This window comes from Syzygium oleosum, unplaced genomic scaffold (assembly GCF_021117445.2).
Source record: "Syzygium oleosum isolate NSW1041296 unplaced genomic scaffold, Sole_v2.1 Sole_v2.47, whole genome shotgun sequence".
NCBI lineage: Eukaryota > Viridiplantae > Streptophyta > Magnoliopsida > Myrtales > Myrtaceae > Syzygium > Syzygium oleosum.
In genome coordinates, this window is record NW_026607531.1 from 1,295,510 (window position 1) to 1,310,051 (window position 14,542).

At 36.9% G+C, this 14,542-nt stretch overlaps 1 long non-coding RNA gene across 1 annotated transcript; it reads right to left on the minus strand.

The window, feature by feature from the left end:
- Nucleotides 1–7,090: 7,090 nt before the first annotated feature.
- On the minus strand, nucleotides 7,091–9,904 carry LOC130136608 (uncharacterized). The gene is made up of 3 exons (XR_008815440.1): nucleotides 9,520–9,904; nucleotides 9,080–9,382; nucleotides 7,091–8,518 (listed from the first exon to the last, which is right to left on the minus strand). It is a non-coding gene; the product is annotated as an uncharacterized LOC130136608 (long non-coding RNA).
- Between the last annotated feature and the right edge of the window lie 4,638 nt (nucleotides 9,905–14,542).

Below are 14,542 nucleotides of genomic sequence, written 5' to 3' on the forward strand. Positions count from 1 at the left end.
CTGAGGAGCCAAGAGTGAAGAAGCCCAATAAAAATGCCAAACGTTTAAGTGGCAATTCCCTCAAATGTCGAAATAATCCATTTGATCGTTTTGGCATCTCATGATGAGACAAATGAAAGGTAACACTATATCGATTCCAATTTACCATACATGATCTCGTTCTTGACATGTTTTATCCCCATTCTTGATAGGAGTTGTCAAATACCCAAGAAGGCGAATTCAAATGAGGGTAAATTGTATCGTTTTCAATTGTCCATTTTAATACCATTTTTGACGTGATTCTCTTTTCTTTTGATAGGAAGCGTCAAAGACCCAAAGGACAAATGCAAGTGAAGGGTAATAACGTATCGTTTCCAATTTTTCAATTTATAAAAGATTCATGTACTAACACATTCTTTCTTATTCTTTACAGATTTACCAAGTCGCCGTGCTACAGGTAAGTACCCTTCTTCCAAAATTCAAATGGAAATCAAATGGAGAATTTCTATTACAAAGAAAGAGTTTTTAATGTTTTTATGAAAACAAGCACAAAAGTGGAAAATGAGAAAAAAAAAAAGCATAAAAATGGAAATTGATGAAACCAGCTTTTCACAAAAATTTTCAATATCTTTTATCTAGATTGTCTCTATGCTTGATGGATCAATCATTTTGAATCAATATTCCCTGTGGAGATTAATCAACTCTGAGTATCTCAACGGAATGAAAAGGAGATGTTAATCATGCCAAGTGAGAAATGCTTAGGATGAGGAAAGGCAAACTATTCCTAAACACGTCCTATAAACACTTCGGGAGTAGAGCGAAAAAGAGAAATTCGTGTTGTTTAAGGACAAGAGATTCATTCACAAGTGGTACATGGATCGAAATGAAAAGAGGCATTTCCTTCTTCTATCCTATACATTACAAGTGACCATAGTTGGCCCATTTGAGCCGTTAAATATGAAGAGTTTGCAAAATACCCCTGTCAAGAACCATCTCACAATGAGGCAAATATGGAGGTTTCACTTGATGTTATATGGTGAAAAGATGAGAAAGATATCTTTGCTTTCACTTGTGTCAATTTTTTTGTGGTAACTTCAGGTGAGTCTTTATGAAAGCTTGAAACATCCCGAAATGAGAAGAACATTTCTTTCTCTACCCAAACACTCATATCCTTTGCTTAGCCAAGTTGAGCCTCACACTGGGGCAAGGCATATGATTTACCCAAGAAAATAGTGCTTATGTGACGATGTATAGAATGTCTTGAAAGTCCAAAGAGCTCAAAAAAAAAAGTTCAGAAGAACAAAATTCAAATGAAAACTAGGAGGCATGACAAAGCAGTGTACCTGGTAAAAGCAAGACCAATATCCATGAAAAGGGAAAAAAAGTCACATCAAGAGAAAAGTTCTCATGTGAAAAAGAAAATGTCAAAAGCGAAATGCTTGCATGACAAAAACAAATAAAAACATCATTGCAAATGCAAAGGCCATTAGAGAAAAGAGCAAAGCTCTTATGTCGAAATGATTAGTCAATGGACTTGCGAGACAAGTTGGATTTTAAAAGTCAAGTGCCTTCAAAAAGATTGGATGATAAGGTAATGATGGCATGATAATCACCAACTCTTAAATCTCTTTTGAAAAGCTTTAGCCTTTTGAGCCTTTCACCAAACCAAATGTTACAATCCTTTCCGAAGTTTCTTCCGATTGGGATGATTCAAGTAGAATATGGACTTTCGAAGAAGCAACCACTTGAAGAAGTGGGGTCAATGTTGTCTTTATCATTTTAAGGTTTCTTGACTTGTAAATCTAGCGAAGATGTTGACTGATAATTATTTCATTTCTTAGCCGATAGTGCTTATTCATTGTTGAAATCATAACCAAACCTACATAACGGTCCTTCAAAAGACCTCTTAGATTGGTCAACGTATACTTATCGCGAATGATTCTCAAAACCTTCGACATTGGTAATGGGAGGTATATTAAGAGATAAGACTATTTCTCATATTGATGGATGGGATCAAACAGCTTTCTTAAGAGTATGTAAAAAGCCCTTTTCGACTAAGGAGTCCTTATTTGGCATATTTAATGAGCTCTTTTCATGAGCTAAGGTCTTTTTGACAAAAATTTGTCTCCTAAGGAAGTTGGATGATAGATGACATTTTTCAAGCCTGATAACAAATTTTGTGATATTGAATGATGTTGAATATTTTCCAACCGATTGAAACCAACTTGAATTACTCATGCAATCAACACTTTCTCAGTGATGATATTGTTTAGATAATGTCTCTCATGACATGTATTCAAATGACAATGATTTTGCCTGGTACGCCTTCACTACTAGGGCACTTGTTTTAACACATTCCATTAAATGTGTAGTATCCATTTTAGAATCTTTTGATTGACAAGTACGGCAAGCTCGAACAGACCAGAGCCATTCTTACTGATTTCAAAAAGTTTCTGGGTTTTCCCTCAAATCCTGATTTCAAAAGGTTCTGGATCTTCTCATCAACCTTGATTTCAAAAAGGTTCCGGGTCTTTCCACAAACCCTGATTTCAAAAAGGCTATGGGTCTTCCCATAAACTGTGATTTCAAAAATGTTTCGAGTTTTTCCATAAATCTTGATTTCAAAAAGGTTCTGAGTCTTCCCATAAACCCTTATTTCAAAAGATTTCGGGTCTTCCCATAAATCAAGGTTCCTGGTCTTCACATAAACCATGATTTCAAAGGCTCCGGGTCTTTCCATAAACCTTGATTTCAAAGTTTACAGGTCTTTCCATAAATCTTGATTTCAAAAAGGTTTCCGGTCTTCTCATAAACCCTGATTTCAAAAAGATTCCGAATCTTCCCATAAACCCTGATTTCAAAAAAGTTTCGGGACTTCCTATAAACCCCGATTTCAAAAAATTTCGGGTCTTTCCATCAACCGTGAGTTCAAAAAGGCTTTGGGTCTTCCCATAAACACTGATTTCAAAAAGGTTCCGGGTTTTTCCATAAACCCTTATTTCAAAAGGTTCCAAGTCTTCCACAAACCCTAATTTTAAAAAAGTTCTGGGTCTTCCTATAAACCCTGATTTCAAAAGGTTCCGAGTTTTTTCATAAATCCTAATTTCAAAAAGGTTCCAGTCTTCCCATAAACCCTGATTTAAAAAGGTTCTGGGCCTTCCCACAATCCCTGATTTGAAAGGTTCCGGGTTTTCCCTCAAACCCTAATTTCAAAAAGATTTTGGGTCTTCCCACAAACCCTAATTTCAAAAGGTTCCGAGTCTTCCTATAACTGATTTCAGAAAGGTACAAACCCTGATTTAAACGGTTCTGGGTCTTCCCATAAACCCTGATTTCAAAACGGTTCCGGGTCTTTCCATAAAACCATGATTTCAAAAAGGTTCTAGGTCTTTCCATAAATCCTGACTTCAAAACAGTTCTATGTCTTCCCATAAACCTTGATTTCAAAAAGGTTCCGAGTGTTCCCATAAACCCTGATTTCAAAAAGATTCCAAGTCTTTCCACAAACCTTGATTTTAAAAAAGTTCCGGGTCTTTCCATAAACCCAGATTTCAAAAAAGTTACGGGTCTTTCCACTAATGGTAGATTCAAATTCTGAAGAAGAAATATAGGTAAATCATCTTGAGCTCCCTGATGACGTAGTTGATTATATTGTGACTTATGTTTTGAATATAAATCTGCTCTTAAGAAAATCATGGAGTTGAAGGAGAATGTGAAGTTAAGGCCATAGGATCTTTCCAAAGAAGAAAAGATTGATGTTTTAAACAAGAAAGTTTTGGAAATCAAGGAAAAGACGAGATTTTCTTGAAAAGGAAAATGATTCTCTCTAAAAGGTGATTTCAAATGTCTCCAAAGGATTTTCTCTTGATTCAAAAACCGGGCAATATATTCTTTCCATGCAAGTTCCGCATTACAACAAATCCGGACTTGGTTTTGAAAAGGAAACTGCTATCAAAAATGATTTTCCAAAGGTTTAGGAAAGATTAATGTGCCTTCATTCAAACATTGCTTACAAGTCATTTTAGAAAGCAATTTACAAAACCTATTGGTCGAGACTCCTTAAGTGTTCAAATTGTGGGGATTCAAAATATTTTAAACAAGAATGCCCAAAATTTTGGAGACCAACGTTTATCTTGAGAATGGAAGAACCTTATAATGCGAAAGGACCCAAGCAAATTTGAGTACAAAAACACAAAGCATGATCTTGCTTCTATAGTGTAGGTACCAAAGAAGAAGAGCAAATGGTACTTGAATAGTGGATGCTCAAGACATATGATCGGAGATCCAAGTAAATTCACTAATCTCACCAAATTTAGTGGAGGAAATGTATCATTTGGAGGCAACAAGGATAGGAAAGTCATCGGCAAAGGAACTATCAAAGTAGGATGTCTAACCATCAATGACGTCTCCTTCATCAAAGGATTTAACTAGAGGTACCAAATGGGCGCTAATTATGCTATTAGCGCAATCAAGTTCCTAAGCCTAGTAATCTTTACTCGCATAGGAAGCGAGACAAAATTTATGTGTCTCATTTGGTTTCTAACCGACCCTGAAAGGCTAGTTGCAACTCTCATCTCACATAGAATTATTTAGGCCAAATCAAGACTTAAAATGAAATCCAACGGCACACAAGGTAAGGGCTTGGGAGAGCCAGTGCCTCATTGAGCGCCGGTGGCCCACCTTTTGGGCATTACCTCCAAACTCTTTTATTTTTCCCGATCGCATGCGGAAATGTTGGGTCACAATAGATCAAAATTCCGACTCAAAATTATGTATCTTTAAACATTTATAATTTCTACTGCACAAAGAGTAATTTAGGTATTTTACCGAATCTTACGATGCAATTTGATTATTGATTCATATATTTAATATTTTGATTCACGATATGTAGCTCAATTTAAATGCAAAAGATATGACATAGAACGTACAAATGATTATTCAGCTATTCAGAACTACCATAAAAGTTATTTATTAAGGATCATTTGCTCAATTTCTTTTTCACAAAATCGAAATTAGATTGGGTAACGGTTCCCTAATGGCATTTAAACAAGCATAAAAAAAAAGTTGTCTCCGTTTTCTCTCCTTTAATTAATGAACAATCCTAGCATAAAAGTCACCGTTACTATTGGAAGTAATGGTGGCATGTGGGCCAGGAGTTGTAATGGAAAGAAAAGGCCTACTACCCATTGTGAATGAAGTCTCAATTTTTGTTGGACAATATGTAATAGTTTCGCGAACATGTTTTATGCATTAGATGTGCTCGCGTGGCAATGACAGAGAGAAGCATGTTAATCATACAATGAGAATTTTCAAATTTCGAATGAAAAATTGGTTGTAATGCATATCAAGCATACAATGAATGTGAATATGTGAATTTTAGGCACAAATTCTTTTTACACAACATGTATAAGAACTTTTGCATAAAACTATTTTGGTGAAACAAAGTAATCACATAGTCATGTTACCCGCATGATAGAGAAGTAAACCAATCATAAAAATATTTTGCAAAATATGCATCAGAGCAAATTTTGCATTTAAAATTGACAATTCTCAATTTATGATTGATTTGCTCCTCTATGTGTCATTGTCATGCGAGTGCTTTCCGATGGATAAAACATGTTCGTGAAACTATCAGACATTGACCGGGTAGTTCCCTTTTTCTCTCAATTACAAATTGTGGCCCACATGCCACCGTTACTTGCAGTAATAACATGAATGTTACTTAAGTTTTTTCCCATACATAATATTTTATACCTGACTTGTAGATCATCTCATGTGGCAATTCATAGCTCAAAGTAAAAAAGAAGAAAAAAACGTAAAATATCATTGGGGCAAGCTGGCGAGATCTGATATGCTCCATTCTCCATCCTTAATTAGCTTAATGATGGTGATATCGGAGCAATGTATGCTATGATGATGAAGACAATAGCTATGCACATATTTATTTGTTCTTTATTAGTAACTAGATGTTTAGGAAATATTTGGAGCAAGACATATGTTAAGATGAATAACAAATTGCTGGCCGGAACTACTCTGACAGTTCATTGCAAATCCAAAAACGATGATCTTGGAATACATTATATTTCGAAGAGCTGGGGATTCTCATTCATACCCCATTTCTTCAGTGTAACATTGTTCTTTTGCAGCTTTGCATGGCCTGGTCAATTTCAGTGGTTTGATATATATGTGCAAAGTAGGGACGAGGAAGAATGCACCCACTGTGTTTGGGAGATCTCGCCCCATGGTCCTTGTAGGATGAGTGCATGGACTGGAAAATTTGATGCATGTTATAAGTGGAATCCTCCTTCACAGTTAAGGGAAAAACCTCTTATGTGAATGTATGATGGAGAAAGATGATGGGTGACCTCATAGATCACGATTTAGATGATATAAGAATCATCTTTGCTATTTTTTAAATAAGTATACACTTTCGACCAAAAAAAATATACCCACAAATTTGTGTGTTTCTCTTCTAATATATTCATCATTTTGATTTGGATTTGCATTTCTTTCTTTATAGTGTTGTCTCTTCATTTTGACATTTTATTTGTACTTATTTATTGCATTGTTTGCTATTGCTATCAAAATGTTTCAATGTAAATCATTTTTAATTAAAAACGGTTAATATTTGTGAAGTCGTATTGGTTTCGAATTGTAATGCTGGGGTTGTATCAAGGATTAACACCCTTGAGTTCATAAGTACATTAAACTAAATTCATTTTGAAAATCCAGCAAAATATTAGAGCACAGAATCGATTTGAGACATTTTCTAGTTGATGGTACTTTTGGGCGTTGATGTAGTAGTAGCCTTAAAAGCAATTTGGCAACGAGAGATTTGCAATGGCCAGTTCAAGTGTAGGCCATGTGAGAGGAACAATTACATTCTTAACTTTGACTTCGAATAATGTTCCCACTCAACCCGAAGAAGATGAAGATTATAGGCTATATTTGTTCGAATTGAAAACTAGGTGTTGTAAAATAATGCACAAACTATTTGGATCTTGTAATTAGATTAACACGAAATCGCTAGAGAAATAAATGAGGGAAAATAAAGAACACTAAAAATTTATGTGGTTCACTCAGTATCTACTTTACGGGAAGAGCCGTCAACAAATAATCCAATAATAATTGAAAAATCCGAGTTACAATCATTTATATGCTCGAGTGTTTCCCACAAATAGATTATAACAAAACCCACAATGTTTACAAACAAACAACTCAATTGAATGTATAACTTATAGCACAAATCTCCATGTTCAAAGATGTTCATGCAGCCAAGAGAGAACTTCTCTGTGTGTCTCTTTGGTACTTCAAGTCGCAGCCCGAGATCTCAACAAAACCCATGAAGTCCACATCCTTTAGTTTGCGGCTCGAAAGGTGTTGACACCTAAATTTTGATACACAATTTAGGAATAATTGCATGAAAAATTAGAAATTAATATTTAACCCCTAAACAAAAAATATTAAAATTACATGGTATAGCCTATAATTATTAGGAGCATACATCATATAGTTTAATTCATTCATTGCATTGGACCAGCGGCGGATAGGTCTAAAGGATGACTCTGAACAAATTGTATTGAACTTGCGTAGAGTGAAAATGTAAGGTTTTGGTATGACCGAATTTTGATCATGGGAACAAGGATGAAAATAGATTTGGTTTGTCTAGCACGTGCAAGCTGTGATTAATATTGGAATTGTGTATGAGCTCGGCCTGGACATGTTTCGAAGGAGAGAATTCAGGGATAGCATATATTTTGTTTTACAATAAGAAGGAAAGTGATATAAAAGACATTAGCATAAAGAAAAATATCTGAGCACAAGATAACAATATTCATGTGGAAAAGGGCATAATATATTGAAATGTCTTCCTGGAAGTCCAACTTCCTTAGAGAAATACACGTGAAAGAGTGGACAAAGCTGGAATTCAAACAAGATGGAAAAGAAATATTGAACAAGGAAGAGGTTGCACGTGGAGACATACACTTTATCTTATTATATCTTGACTGAGAGCACGTGGATTTGCAATATATGAGGGGAAGAAAGATAAAAGAGAGAGAGAGAGAGAGAGAGAGAGACTGAGCGTAAAAAAAAGATATATCTCCCCCTTAGGAAGAGAAATTCTGTCAATGAAGAAAAGAGGAAAGAAATTTTGTTTCTTTCGTGGTGAGTTCTGTGCCTTTGCATATAAGGTGAAAGAGAGAAAGAGTCGTCTTCCCCCTCGGCCCTGCGAGCTTGACATCAACCCCGACGTTGTCTGGCCTGAGCTGCCCTTGTCCATGGCGACGAATCCAGCCACCTCGAGTCGCCGTGCCTGTGGCCTCGACGAACCAACTGATCCGAGCTTGTCCGATGTGGTGCTACTCCTCCGTGAAGACCTTACTGCTGCTGTGCCCAGCTATAATGACGACAGTGCTGCTCCTGCTGCTGATTTGCCTCTGCACCGAAGCCTGAGACGTTGCTCCGCTCCTGTTGTGGTGTTGTGATTCCTCTCAACAAAGCTACTGTCGTCCCAAGCTCCCCGGTGTTTCTGCTCAATCTTGACAAAATTTCTGGAATGCTGAGAAGGGAGCTAGACCATCTTGGGGGTGGCAAACTATACTTATGGGAAGAGATAATATTTCCCCTCATATAATGTGGTCAATAGGGAATGGTGAGAACATTAAAATCAGGGAGGACAAATGGCTAAAAAGAGGAATTTTGGGGAGTCCTGCCACTAGAAATGAACCAAAAACAGTTGCTGAACTGATCATCAGGGAAGAGAACTGCTGGAATGAACCATTGCTAAGAAGCCTCTTCGAGGATCAAAAGGTTTCAGAAATTCTCACAATCCCAATAAGGTCTCAGTTAGTACAAGATAAGCTAGTCTGGACGGGAGCAAAATCTAGTACCTACTCAGTTAAAAGTGGGTATCACAGAATTAGAGTGAGAGAAGATAAACCAATTCTAAATCAAGCATCCTCCTCATTTCAGCCCCCTCGCGCTCTATGGAGTAAACTATGGGGAATGCAAACTACTCCTAAAGTGCAAATTTTTCTCTGGAATGTATGCCAAAATGCATTAGCCACGAAGGAGAACCTCTACAAAAGGAGAATCATACCTGACCCTGCCAGTTCGATCTGCAAAAGAGAAGTGGAAACCACGGAACACTTGTTCCGTCTCTGCCCATGGACACAAGAGGTTTGGTCTAACCCTGCATTACAAATGCAGATCACTAGTAAAGGTTTAGCCAGAATTGATGTGTGGCTCTTCCAACATAGTAATGGAATAACAAACTGCCCTCGAATTGAATTAATTGCATCTATTTTCTGGGCCATTTGGAAGACACGAAATTGCTATGTCTTTCGGCATAAGGATCCTGACCCAGGCGAAACACTAGCCTCTGCTTTTCTCATAGTAAGCACTGTGAAGAATTGGAGCCAGAAAAAGAAAATCTCAAGGAATGATACCAGCCCAGTGAGTGAACCCCAAATTCCTCTCAGTTTTGGATCCCACCGAAACATGGAACCCTGAAGATTAATTTTGATGGATCGTTGTTACCCGGAGAGATGGAAGGATCCATAGCGGCTGTCTGTCGTGACTCGTCGGGACTCCTCATCGACGGTTTTGCAAGGACGGTTCGAGCTTCTTCGGCCGCGCAGACGGAAACCCTAGCTCTGCTCCTCTCTCTTCAATACTTCCAGTCCCGAAAGAACGAAGAAGTTGTGTTTGGAGGAGAGATAACTTTGATCTGATAAGAGCAGTGCAGTTAAAGAGCTAAGATCAGTTCACTTGGGAAGTTAGAGTTCTTATCACTGAGTGTAGCGAGCTGTCATCCCAATTTTCGAAAATCCGGATGGGTCATTGTCTCAGAGAAGCCAATTCAATTACGGATTGGGCTGCTAAAGCCCATAGAAAAAACGCTTTGCCAAGTTGCTGGTTCTCTTCCCCCTCAGGTCCTTCTGAATCTTTTATGTAATGATGCCCACTCTATGGGATCTCCCCTTTCCAAATATTATAAATAAAGAATTATTTCGACCAAAAAAAAATTCTTCCTCAGTCCATACCTCGCATAACACGAGATCATTTTTAAGTTTTCATCAATTAGGAGTCACCACCAGCCTTTTTAAGTCTTCATGAACCTAGACATCGATAGTATACCAAATCGAAAGGCAGAACTTTTGTTTCGATTTCTACAGAGACTATGTTACATTAATGTTTCTACTAATGCCCATTCGGTACCGCTAAACTTAATTTGATTGTTATCTAAGTGGCCATGTATTTGTTTTTATCTTTTTCATGTCAAAATCATAATCCACTAATGATCAAGCATCTTGTTTTTGTGTTTTTCCATTTAAGATTCTAAACTAAACCTTTCTTAGAGTAGAAAAGAAATTAACAAACAATGTATTGAAAAGCAGTGCAAAAAGTAAACACCCAATGTATTGAAAAGACAGCTAATCTAAGAGCAAGGAAAGAAAACCCGCAACTTATCGAGTGTTTATTACATACAAGTTTGAAAACCCGAGACATGATCAAGTAACATGAATGGTACAAAATGAGACCGGGTTGGACATCGGTCTTTTGTCGCTATCTTCGAAGCTTTTGGCCACCTCCTCCATGAACCGCCTCATGGGTGTCGGTTTCACATTTGAACAATACATTTCATATGCATGTAATCAACCAATGCACGACAAAGACATCCAATTCACCAATAAAAAAAAAGGGGCCTCAGGATTGGCCTTAGTATTTCATGCATTTCAATCAGACCCATTCCTAATGACTAAGATTGATTAACAATTAATGATAACCAGCCACTATTTGCAATTCACAAAACGGCGGTCAATATCACTTAACCCCTAAAATTAGTTTTAAGTGTCTACCATAGGCTACCCACCGAACATGCATCGAGCCTAAGCATTCATCAAGCAAACACATGCATAGACAGGGAATTAAACATGCACTTAGGCCAAATGGCCTTATTTCTCAATCAATCACTCAAAGAGAAGTGAGCCTATTGAGGATCACTCATTCAATTGAAATTGACAAATTCAAGAAGGTTCTATTCGATTCTAATTAGCTTACCAAAAGAAGTCCGAAAGAAATGAATTAGGCATCATTAGAAAACTTAAGATGTGAGGATCAAGTTCATGAAGACCATTTTGACTGGTTCTTACCCGATTTTCTCCGAAAATAAGGATTTAACCTGGATGTACCAGACCTGACCCGGTTTTGGTTCGAAATTTGAAAAAAGGATGGCAAAATAGCTAATGTTATTCAAAACATGCGAAATTTTACAGATAGTTAGGAAAACGGGTGATGGATAACTTTTACGTTATGAGTTTTTGCTAAAAACCCCCTAATTTTTTCCAATAAATCGATTTTCACCCAAAACTCAGTTGCAAACAGTTTTTCAAGGCTGGATTGACCTTATCCGAAACTTTTATGAAATTGACCCCCCAAACGTTATGATTAGGTCCTCGAACTTTCCATTTTTCAAATCAAGACCCCAATGAACAACTTTGAAGTTTTGAGTTTTCGCAAAAAGGACCTCAAATCTATCAAAATTGCAAAAACACGTTTTGATGTTCAAAGGAATGAATTTCCGGATCTAAACACAGAATCCAATGAACAAATTGATCAAACCTTTGAACATCCATAGGAGCTTCAATTTCGATAAAATTTAAATCATTGAAAAGCTTAGAATCTTAGTGAAAACTTTGGTGAAGAACACTTTTTGAAATCTTGAATACAAAAATTCATAAAAATCGAAGAACAAGCAAAGGTCAGTCGAAAATCAATTTTCACAGAACAGAAAAAGTGAATTTGAGCATCGATCGTGCTGACCAAATCAACATGAAATTTTCTGAAATTTTTATGCTAGTAATATCAAGATGTCCGTTACAACTTTCATGAATGAAGTTTTCGCAAAAAAAGAACGCAAAAAATAATAAAAATCATTAAACCGAGTGAGGTCAATAAGGAAGCATATAAACAGAATAGAAAACCGATATTCCAGATTCTGATGTGAAGTTCTAACAACGCTTTAACACAGTAAATCCATTCATGACACACTATATATCAAATCGAAGCTTATAATGTGCTCTTCAAATCTCTAGGGAAGTGTTTTTTTTTCAAATTTCATCATCATCGAACTCAAATGAGCAATAGAAGGTCACTGACTCAGTGTTACACAAAAATTACAAAACATGAAATCAATGTTCCAAATATTCATTGAACGATTCCTATGCATATATCAATCAACATACAACATTCTACACATTCAAACAGCAAGCATATCCTCATATTTGGCCTGGTTTCACTTCATACGTGCATATAACCACTTCATTTCATCATATAGTCATGAACTCGGTTTAGGATTACATACCTTGTGTGATCAATTCGACAAGCTCGTATGAGCTATTCGGCGACCACTCAGCTTTGATATGGCACCGAGGATAGCTCTCCGATGTCTAGATCATGATACAAGAACCTCAGTGTGAGAAGATGACTCGATGAAATAGAACGAACAAGAAGTAACAACGATTGAAATCAAGCAAAGCAAGGTGATTCCAGTGGCTGCTTTGGTGAAGGCGAGCCACCACAGCCTCGTGTTGAGGCTGAGGAGGTCAACCACAAGGCTCGGGACACTGTCGAAGGCTGCCGGACCACCAGATCAGCAGCTAGAAATCGGTTGGCCAGCAGGGCGGCTTAGATGCTAGTGAGGAAGTTAAGAGGAGTATAGGCTTCAATCGGGGAGCTTCAACCTTGGTCGCAACCTGTGAGGGACTCTAGGGAGCGTCGGTGAGGCAATGACCGCTGGAGGAACGCCGACGAGTGGCCGGTTTGGGCAGAGAGGGTTAGTCAAGAGACAGCTAGAGAGAGATGAGAGAGTTTTTGTTTTAGAGAGAGAATTTTCAAATTTTGAAATGGCTAGCCCCCAAAAATTTGGAGAGAAAAAGGTTTATATATTCCCTTGAGTTCAAATCTTGGCCCTTAGATTGATCTAATGGCTTATATTGCTTCCTTAATGGCTAAGGCTGTCTCCCATTGGTTGAATTTAGATCACTTGTATAGATGACATGACATAATAGATAGATAGGATGTGCTCTTGATGGATGGTTAAGATAATTTGCTTAACTATTAAGGAAATGCTCCTATTGGCCCAAATTGGATGACATGGATTAATGACATAACATACAAGGGCATTTTGGTAATTTTCAAGGGGCATTTTGGTAATTGTTGGGCATAAAGGGGAAGGGCTTGGCCAGCCAAGGCTTGGGGTGGCTGGTGGTGATTGGAAATGGCTGTTTTCTAGCCATTCTCGCCGGTTGGGCGACTCACGCCGGTTGGGCAGGTTCAAACCGGCTTGGGTCGGTTTGGCCGGTTCAATTGTCAATTAATTTGTGCAATTTAGTCCAATTTTCTCTCTTGGCGATCTAATTGCAAAGAATTTCTAACCAATTATCAAAGGAATGGTAAAACAACTCAAATCCAATCGATTAAAACCAATCAAACTCGTTTCCGACATCTCAATTAAGTGAATTTGTTCGAATTACATCATGGGTAATGCCAATTTCATCTCAATTGACTTGTCTCATATAAATTGGGAATTTTCAATCAATCGATGCAATTTTTGTAATTTATATCTTCAGTTGATAAAATTGATTTCAATTGAACCCAATTGACTTGAAAAGTGATCAATTGATTCAATCAAATGGGTTTGAAACACTCCAATGTGCAATTGACTTCTACATATTGGCTTGAACTAAACTCCAAAAGGAAATTAGAGCTTAATCATTAAATTGAAGCTCAATTCATCAAATTAAACCCTAGATGGGAGTGGGTCAAGTTGAATTGCATCAATTGGATCAATCTGGCTTGGTTTTATGGTCATTGGTTAGCTAAATTGATCGAATTGAGTTGAATTCATGTGAATTTTCCAAAATTGATTTTGGATTTGAGTTTTATGCAAGAAATCGGGCTCATCCGTGGCTTAATTGCACAAATCATGTAGAACTGACCGAAACCCTTCATTGGGGCTCAAATTGGGGGGTTTTCACCCTTGTCTTGGAATTCTAAAATTAGCTTGAAAATGAATGTGAGATGACCTCTAGATCAAATGTCGTGAAGGGCATTATCTTCAAAATTGACTAAAAATGAAGTAATTTCATTTTTGGCTAATTTGAACCAAAATCTGCGAATTGGGGAAAAGTTGATTCTAAAATGATTTTTGTAAAATTGATGATGCTAAAGTGAAATTACTGTAAAAAGGAGTTGATTTATAGGTTTTCAATTTTTCCAATTTTTTTGGACAAAGTTTGACCAAAAGTTAACATTTTAGTAATTAGTTATTAAATGTCAATTAATGGTCAAACTCTAAATTTTTTGAAAATTGATGATGCAAAAATGAAATTAACATTATTTTGGGATTTTTCATGCAAAAAATTAAATTTTGACTTTAGGTCGACTTTTCGATCAAAGTTTAACAAAAAGTCAATTGAAGAGTCAACGGTTTAACTTTTTGAGATTAAAGTGCAAAAAGCTAGAAAATGAGACTAATGCTAATTCAAATGCTAAATTT